Source organism: Parus major, chromosome 4 (genome assembly GCF_001522545.3).
Source record: "Parus major isolate Abel chromosome 4, Parus_major1.1, whole genome shotgun sequence".
Taxonomy (NCBI): Eukaryota; Metazoa; Chordata; class Aves; order Passeriformes; family Paridae; genus Parus; species Parus major.
In genome coordinates this window covers 50,838,220-50,848,526 of record NC_031771.1, presented here as the reverse complement: position 1 = coordinate 50,848,526, position 10,307 = coordinate 50,838,220, and positions in this window count along the sequence as shown.

The following is a 10,307-nucleotide window of genomic DNA, read 5'->3' as shown; positions in this document are numbered from 1 at the left end:
CTGCTCCTCACAGCCTGCAATCCCATCCCTGCCTTTTCTCTTACAAGGATAACTTTTATTTTTATTTTAATTGTTAAATTTTTAAAATGTAACTCCTTCATATTGTGTATTATGTATTATACATATATGTATATTATTGTTACTACACAGCTTTATTAGATATTTTAATTATATTTAGAGACATGAAAACTGCTGGTTATCAACCACATGAACAGCTAAGAGAATAAGGGACACTGAAGAAGTACTCTGAAACATGCATGGTTGTGGTTCCTCATGTATGCCTGCAACTTGTCTGTTCATCTTCTGCAAAAGATGAGTGTCATAGTAAAATTAAGCCTTTGGTAATGTCAAAACCAGTCTCATTAGATGTGTGTGGAATTTGGGTTTCTAAGTCACAGAGGATGGGCCTGCCCCAGACACCGAGTGATGGCACAAGAAAGACTTGAATAGCGCCAGCTCAAGCTCATCTGTTCATAAAGAGTGCTTTTACACAGAACTTTGTTCAAAACAGTGTGTTTGGAGCCAAAATCAAGGCAGCTGCACTACAGGAATGCTGCACCCCATCATGTACTACCTGTTAGTTCAGACACTGCCTAGCACTGGTGTGGTGGCATCACCAGCCACTCTGAACTTCTGCTCTATCCCAGCAGTTCATGGAGACCAACATGAGCAATGCAAGCAGAGCACCTGAGACATGCTGCTGTTCAGCAGCTGGTAAAAATATCTATTCAAAGCCTAAATGTTACATCTGGAATAAAGGAAACTGCTTTAGAAGGCAAATTGAATTTTGAGGGTAGTTAAAAATAAGGATAAAAGAATTTTGCAACATATGCATAGATCCAGAGCAACAGGTACAGGTCCTTAAAAGCATATGAACTTCTTTCAGGTTCTTTTAGAAATACCAGAAATTAACCACAGAAAATTCAACCTAGAAACCTGAGCTAGTGCAAACACTGAAACTGGGCTACTCTTTACATTGACCAGGAGCCTGTCATGCCTTTTTATTTTTTAAAAACTAAAAGGTTGCACTATTGCAGAAAGATGAACACAGTGGAGTTAGAACAGAAACTCATATTTTAGGGTGTCTTTATTTTAAATTTAGTCTTCCTCTCACCTCCTTGAGTTGAGGGGATATTGGTTAGGTTTGGCTTGAGTTTGGATCTTAACTGTATAGAAATGTAATTGATTAAAAGGGAAAGAAACATTATTTTTAAAAGTAACATCTAATTTATCCTTTTTTTTCTCTTTCAGTCATGGGAAGCTGGCTTGTAATCTCCCCATTCCTTGCATGCTGTTTGTCTCCAGAGGCAAAGCTGAGGTTTCTGTAGTATGTACAATCAACAGTCACATGAGAATTCCTGAGTATTTAGCCTGTTTAAATATCCCATGACATTTCTTTCCTGAACTGTGTAAATGAAAAGTCAACATCCAATATTTCTTCAGGGTGCCGAAAAGTGATGATGTTTGCCAAGCACTCTGCATCATCCTAGCTGAGCTCTCCAAGAGAAATCAGTGTGGCTCGATGCCCTAATGTGGCCACAGTGCAGGGCACCCAGAGAGTATGGCTGCTGTAGGATGGGATTATGTCCAGACTAGCTACAATGTCCTTTCTGCAACACTACTTGCAAGGCACTGTTGTACTGTTTCAGTTCTGGAGTTGGTTTGGCAGTAGGCTAAAAACCTAAATATTGACTCCACTGAACACATAAATATGTCTCAGACCTCTGTGAAGGTCATTTGTAGACACTGAGTTCAGACTGTGGTCTGAACTGTAGCCTACATCCTAACTGAAGCCATGGTGTGTATTTACACCCCTTTACTTTTCCTCTTCTTGAGTGATCATCTCCTAATATTCATAGCGCTCCTCTCTCCCTGTGCTCTGGCCTTACTCCACTGCCTTTGCTCAGGAAGCCCCATCTTGCCAAGGAGAAGACTCACCACTGTTGTGTCCAAAGTCATCAAGTCCTTAGCCTAGTCCAGTGGACAGGAAAGATACTTATCATTCCCTTCTGGGAGCTCAAGATACCAAAGTTCTTGTCCTGATATAACCCATCTGTCAGCAGAGGTCACAGTGTACTGGTTAAGTTCAGAAAATGAGTTTAGGGAAAGAATTCAAATAAGCGCTTTTGTAAGCTGCCTCTTCAATTAGCAGAGAAAAAAAAAAGCTGTTTTTGTAAGAGTACTGTGGTATGTTGCTACCTTCTGAACACCTTCTGGAAAAGCCGGTCCCTTGCTGTTGATTGTGAAGGACTAAAAACTAAAAATAAAGGTTTTACAGAGAGACTGCATTTTTCTAAAGAGGGAAAGTTAAGATCAGCACTAGAAAGGCAATGTACTGTCTTGTTGGTCTATGTCACTAGAAATACTAGCTGTTAATAATGCCATTAAGTTCTATAGATCTCTGAGTTGTTTGATAATACTCATCACATCTTTAAGTACTTTCTACTTTTTCTTGGCAATTGCTTGCTATTGTTACAGTCACTGCTAGATCTAATCAAGTTTAAACATCTGAATTGTAAAAATATAAGAGCAGTAGTCTAGAGAAAAGGGAATTTTAATGTAAACTAATGCTCAAAGAAAGGTGTCATTGTCATGTGACTTTGCTTTTGTGTCTGAAATATATGGCAAGCAACAGCATGAGGGAGGTGCTTCCATAGGAGCATCTCTTAAAAGTGTTGTCCTCAAATTACTCCTGTGAGTCAGTAGAAGAGACATGTTTAAGGAAATGATCAAAATTGGAAATAGCTTTGTACATCTGTTTATTTTGGGCTATTTAAAAGCACAGTAAGCTTTGTATTTAAATACCTTCTTCATATGGTACTGTAATTATTTGCTATACCCATTATTTTTCTCCTCCCTTCCTTGCCTTCTTTGAACTTCTAACTTTTAAACTTTCATTTATTATGACCTTTGTTTTGTTTTTCTATAAATGTTTGGGTTAAAAAAAACAAAACAACCTTTGCTGGGCTTGCTATTATTAGAATGAAGAATTGTAGACATGGATCCTCGGTATCCTCAAAGAGTGATACACATCTGATATGGGCAACCATTTTCTGATCACAAGGTTAATAAAAAAAAATACATTTCTAATTTATTATGTTTCATTTGTAGCCTTACTGACTAGGCACACTGGTATTTGGTGTCAAACATAAAAATTTGATACTCTGATTACTATTGAAATTTTTGGTCACTTCTTATTGTATGAAGGGCAACCAGGTTAGCTAAATGAGGGGCATCTTCAGGCCCCTGACAGATGGCTGTCTCTGCTCCAAAGCCACTTCTGCTGCACAGTTGCTTGGATTTTCAACTCCTAATCTTTTCAAGTGAAAATTACCTCAAGTAGCTCTTGACCCCAGTAGTTGCTCTTCCAGTGACCCCATCCATAGGTGTTTGCATGGACAGCCATGATTAGAAGAGAATGTACAATCCATCCTTACTGGGAGCTACTCATGAACTAAATTTCTGGGCTCACATCCCACAAATCTTGACTCTTTTTTGAACAACACAGCAATTTTCCATCCAAGAACCTTTCCTTCAGAAGCTTTATTGTTATAAAAAGTATGAATCACAAAGAGTTTTGATGAATCAGCATTCTCTAATAAGTTGAAGGTCCCAAACACCTGCCTCCACTTCTAACCTCCTTTCCTGACTCCTTGAGTTATAAGGAATACTTCAGAAAGGCAGCTTGAGTGATCTGTCCTCGTTTCTCTTGAAGTACTCAAATGACAAACCCCTGAATATATGGCCAATAAGACACTGAATTATTATGTTGTTCCATCAAGCTGTGATGATCATCTTTATGTACCTAATTTCCATTCCAATTTCCTGATTAGCTTTATTGCTGAATACAAGTCCATGTTTACTGTGCTGGCCTTCTACAAAATCTAAGCAATAAATTACACAAGATGTTTTGAATCAAATGTGGAAAACCCAAAGTTAATTGAAAGGGCTTAAGGCTAGGGGGATTTAGAGTTGTTTCCTTCTTCTCAGAATTTCTGAGGGCTGACATACTGCTTTTCCTATCCAGTGACTTCTGTATGAGACAAGGATCAAGTTGTGCTGGCAAGCCTGAGCAAGATTCCAGGAAAGGTGAGAGCTATGAGCTTTTTCACCTTCTGGTTTTATATTCAAGGTCTGTGGAGTATTTTCCTCCTCCTTGGAAGAGGAAAGGCCTCTGCTGTGACCTTTTCATTTCAGGGTGGGTTTAGAAGACCTGTGGCTGCAGGTTTAGCAGCCATCCTGAGCTGGCTCTGGTTGCTGTGACTTTGGCTGTGAGCAGTGTCCTGATCTGAGCACACACCTTCCAGAGGTGTGACTGTGTGACTTGGCACAAGATGAAGGCTGTACCAGCTGAAGGCTACGCAGCTGCTCTGAGTGACACACTTCAATAAAATTTCTCTGCTGTCAGGTAGGAAAGTATTATGTACTGCAATGACTAAAAGCAAGCCCTATTTTGCTTCTCGGCATTTTTTCCCCAGGAAACACTGTTTTTTATGCAATTGCATTGGGTGAGTACTGCTGAGTTCCATGCTGCACATGCAATCCCAAATACAGTGTGATGACATGCTCTGTAAGGCAGTTCTTACCTTCAAGGTCTACTTAAAGAAAGGGGATTTAAGAATAGATTTTTTATAAAGTATTGCTATGTTCAAAAGCCTAGAACCTCAAAGGGCTCGTGAGTATAAAACAATAAATCCTTCATACAAGCTTTTTCTGTCTGTGAAAATGAGATCTTTAAATAGCAGATAGTTTGTATTTGCTTATACCCCTAGACAGAGAAGATCTGCTCCAGGATGTGCTTTGGGTAATTGCATTTGTTAAACATGCCTCAAATGGTCTCTTCCTTTCTTTACCACTAAAAGGAATGTGGGTATGTGGGTATCTGTGTCCTGTTGATCACCAGGTTTATGGTGCATATTTGAGGGGAAAAAGAAAAAGAGATTTCCAGGGGGAAAACACAGGGCAGTAATTAGGGCCAGGAATGTGGGAATATATAGACCAGACCACACCTGAAATGGCTACAGTACATATAGGATGGGGAGGCTGGTCATTTGGGAGAAGAAATTCTGTAATAAAGGTCAGAGGGAATGTAGGTCAGATGGCTTAAATGGCTGCCAGCCCAGGAGAGAGATAATGAGATGGGAATTAGCAAGTGTAGCATGTTATCCATGAAAGAAGGCAGAAAATGGCGACCAAAACAAGGCAGGTATGCAGGTGTACAAGGCCTCAGAAAAAAAATTGAGACAAGAACTATGGACATATAGAGGTTGATAAAACAGAAAGCTGGGTGCAGGAGGAATGTGTTAACCTATAAATGTTTTGAATAAAAACATCTGTTGTCTAGTCTTGCTGAATTCTTTGTGTTCCTGTGAAACTGTGAATGTATTTTCAGAAAAAAAGTAATACTAAATCTGCAGAAGTATTGGTGTGAGGAGTGTGATGCTGGTGAAGAGGTATCTGGCAGACATTTATCAGTCACTTGGTATTGGTCCTGAGTATCATACCAAAAAAACATGAGGACTTCAATACTAGAAATCAGTATACATATATATACTCACACAAAATGAGTGGATTGCAAGAGTATTAGCAGTCAACCATTGTTTGCTTTAGCCAGAGAAAGGAGAGTGGTTTAGGAGAAGAGTATTAGGGAGAGCAGCAGGGAGGGTATTTTATCCAGCTATTTCTGGCTCCCTGCCTTCTGTAGCATGGAAGGCATCATGTCCCAGTGCTAGAAACTCTGTTGTAGCCCTAATGCCACATTTTAACTCTTTGAATCTCAGGCCAAGGCTAAAATTCTTTTAGTGAAACTTGTTTTGCCTGATGGGGTTAATATTGTGGCAGAAACGGCATTAGCATCCAGACTGTTCTACTTTAGAACAGAAAAAATAAAGATAAGATAGGGGTTATCTCGCAAAACATATCTTGCAATTCCTGCAAACCAAAGCCCACAAAAAACCCTGTGCATTTTCTTATCTGTGAAGAATTTACTGTATCGCCAGGATCTACGGACTAGACTAAGCATGTGCAAGTTACACCCTGAACCTCCAGGCCTGTGAGCTTTCATTTCTACTGGCAAGTTGTAAACCCTTTGAGGAGGATGAGAGCTGCACATCTCACCCTGTTCTTTAGAGCTGGTGCATGTTTCTGTGTGGCAGCAGACCACAGCACATCTGGATTTGCCTGTGGCTGGGGGTGAGGACAACTCCTACACTAAGAGCAGACAGCACCCCAGCCTCCTTCCCCACCATCCCTTCTGCATGCCTGGCCGTGCAGAACACAGTTTGCACACTGTGAGTGCAGAGCAGTTTGCACACTGTGAGTGCAGAGCACAGTTTACACTGTCCGAGCAGAGCACAGTTGTGTGTGCACTGTGAGTGCAGAGCACAGTTTGCACACTGTGTGCGCAGAGCAGTTTGCACACTGTCTGTGAAGAACACAGTTTGCACACTGTGAGTGCAGAGCACAGTTTACACTGTGAGTGCAGAGCAGTTTGCACTGTCCGAGCAGAACACTGTCCGTGCACACTGTGTGTGCAGAGCACAGTTTACACTGTCTGAGCAGAGCACAGTTTACACACTGTCCGAGCAGAGCATAGTCTCCCTGCCAGATGTGCACTACTGAGTGACCTTTCTGTGCCATTCCCCGGCCCTGCCAGCTCCTCCTCATCCCCGAGCTTGCTCCCAGAGGATGGTGTCCGTCGGCCGGTGCTGGCACATTATGCCGGGACAACTGCGCGGAGTGAGCAGCAGCGATGTGCTGGGCTGCTCCTGCATCCTTCGGAGCAGCAGTCTCCCCTGCGCCTGGAGCAGTGTGAGTTCCATCTGTTCCCATGCACGGAGTTCCCTTCCCTTGGAATGCCGGAGGCTGTGGCTGCTGTACTCAGGCTGCCCTGGGAGGGGGTGAGACGTGGGCAGGAGCAGGAGGAAGGGGTTTGATGGTGGAGTTCTCTGCATTGAAGGTGTTCTGGGGGGTCCAGTTCAAAGTAAAGCATCCCAACAAGGACTGAGCAGGAAGGCTTTCACAGTTACCTTAAACTTGTGTAAACCCAAATATTGCTTCAAATCACTGCAGCAGCGGCTGGGGTGCTGCAGGCAGCCTGGCTTGGGGACCAAGGGGCCACTGGGTGTCAGAGGAAGCTGCTCCACTGGTGGAGATGATATGATGCTGTCACCTGACTGCAAGATGGTACATTTTGAAGAATTCAGCAGGAAGTTTGTCAGCCATCTCAAATTGGTCACTCCAGTGTTCCTGCACTTACTGGTCTGGATAAAACTGCCACTGAACCACGTCTTTTAAGAAAGTATTTCAAGGGCAGAAAATTCTCAGAAATGTTTTTCAGATGGGCACCTCCCTATCTTCACTTTCAAAGAACAATTTTAAGCTCAGGAGCACCCTGAAACAGGAAACTTTAAAACAAAGATTTCAGAGATGTGTCAGTATCTTGTGTAAGGTATGGCAGCCATCTCAGGCTACGTTATCTTGTCCTTCACCAGAAATTGTTCTTAATCATTTATAGCTATCTTATACATGCATCTTGCATCTTCAACAGATCAATTCCCTTTAATGTGAAATGCACAATTCAAAAATCAGGTATTATTATACTATTATCAGGCATAATTAGCCTTATGTGTTTTGTTTACAGATTACACTGAAACTGTTTGTATGCCTTCTGAACAGATCATGCTGGCTTTGCATTAATGGCATTTTATGGTCTGCTTTAATTTTCAAAATGCAAGACCAGTAGTTGCATCTGCCACACAGGAAATATGACTTCGTTCAGAAACAATGGGATTAAGAAAAAGAGTCAGTGACTTTCCAGAGGAAATACCAGTAAGTCAGTAAAAGGCAAATAATAGCATGCTTGATATTACAAATAAATGGGTTATAAAAGCTGTTTCTCCTTCTTCATATTACCCTTTGCTGTGATGGTTTGCTGTCTTCATCTCTGTAATATCCAGCTACAGAAAAGTCCTTCCAGCTTTGCAGGCAAGTGCATGATGCATCACACACGTGAAAGACACATTGCAACTGGAAACAGTATTTATGTGGACTGCTCCTATGTGTAAAAGGAGAGCTGGATCGAGCCTTGTGCACTTGCTTGGTGTGTGCAATCATACTGTAAACTGTACCAGAAACCTTGGCAGTTTGCTCTCTTCCTGTCTTCCAATTTTTTTAGGGCTTGTATTTCATAACACTATTTATTCATTCCTGAGAAACAGCCATGTGTTTCCCAAGGCACCACATCTAGAAGTGGATGCTCAGCTGCTGCCAGGACCAGTAGTGTACCTGCTGGAGTGTGTGTTTGTTGTCCTTGAGGGAGCAGGGACATGTCCATGTCCCTGAGGGCAGGTGGGCAGCTCTGTCCCATCTGCACCCCCATCATGCCTGTCTCAGCAGACTGCTGCTCACAGTGGGTGCCTCAGACAGGCTTTCATTCCAGGCACTGTGCTCCCTGTTGCCCTTAATGCACCTGGGCTGAAAAAGGATCCTGGTTGTTATTCCTGCTGCTAAGTTTCAGTGAAAAGAACAGCCGCAAGCATGGAACAATTACATCTGATCAAGGGCTTGAGACTTTGGAAAAGTCACACATAATAATTATTCTGAAATGTCTGCTCTGACTATCTCTGAATATCACAAGCTCTCTACTTCATCCTTTTTTTTTATTTTATTCAAAAGTATTTTTCAAATAAAGAACCAAACTCACCTAATAAGGAAAGAATGTGCTCTGTGGTGTATGACATGTGCAAACCCTTGCTGTGACTGACAGGGGAGAAAGCTGGTGGGTCAAATCTTGTTTCCTGGTTTCTTGGAACCAGTAACAGTTTACGAGGCCTGTGGAGACAGAGCTGATTAAAAAATAGCAGACCAATCCAAGCGTGGTGTGAGGATCAAGGACAGCACGTAATGTATTGTAAATGGGCTATATATTATTTATATAAATTAGCATAAAGTTACAGTTTTACAACTCTGAAAGTCTTAAGTTACACATCAGCTGTAACAGAAGCACCTCTTTAAATCTTAATATATGCAAAATGACACTTGTTACCTTCAGGTTTAAAAAAACAACTTCTTCCAGCACAATTAAGAAGCAATTCTTGTCTTCTCGCTGAACTAATTTATGCTCATTACTTAAACAAAGAAACACTTAATTTGAAAGTAATGGAAATCATAGGTTTGCAATAGTATAATTTTTATTGAAAGTGCAGAAATGTCAATGAAAATGTATTAAATGATTATTAAGACGGTGTTTCTGCTAACTGATAGAGATAGTTAATGAGACTTAAGAACAAGAGCTTAATTAGGTCACATTATGCCAGAAAATTCCAGTTTATCAATAAGCATAATATTTAGGCCTAGGTTTGAAGAGGTTTTAAAGAACAGTCAAACTATATAGCCAGTGATTCATGAATTGATTTTTAGAGAGATAAAATTATATTTTCCTGAGCAGAGGAATCATTCATAATGCTTTTAAAAGCTAACATGATCCACTCTTTAAAGCAAGAAGATGGTCTTTGCTGTAGTTTTTTCTCCTTGGACTTGAGCAACCAGCCAAAGTTTAGATCTGTTTCCTTCAGGAAAGATAGTTAATGATGTATTCAGATATCCTTGAAGTATTGCTGTGTATTTCCAATAAATGTTCAAATTCCTATTTCATTAATTCAGCTTAAGAACAGGACAGAGAATATTTTGTCGTGAGCTTTTGTTGGCATTTTTCTTCCATCACTGAGCCCAAAGGTTCGGATATTTATTCAATACCCTGGAGTTCTGCTTTGTGTACTCAGTAGGAAAAGCTGTTACAGATACCAGATAAAAAGGAGGGAGAGGGATTTTACATAAGCAGAAGGTGACAGGACAAGGGACAATGGTTTTAAAATGAAACAGAGCAGCTCTACATTAGATGTTAGGAGGAAATTCTTTCCCATGAGGGTGGTGAGGCAATGGAACAGGTTGCCCAGAGAAGCTGTGGGTGCCTCATCCCTGAAGGTGTTCAAGGTCAGGTTGGATGGGGCTTTGAGAAACCTGGTCTAATTAAATGTGTCCCTGCCTATGGCAGAGAGGTGGGAGCTAGGCCCCACCTTTAAGGTCCCTTCCAACTCAAATCACTCTAAGATTCTATGATTTTCCATATAAAGAGACACAGCTGCAATAAAAGCACATCACTCTCTGTCCTTTAAGGGAAGCAAACAGCAAAAACCCTACACAAGAGGAAATGCTTTCTGTCTTGGGTTCCCCTTCAGGTTTGCCTTGTGTCTATTACAACCTTCCTTTGTAAAAGCAAGTATTGGTCTTGTTACTCCCTTAATTAC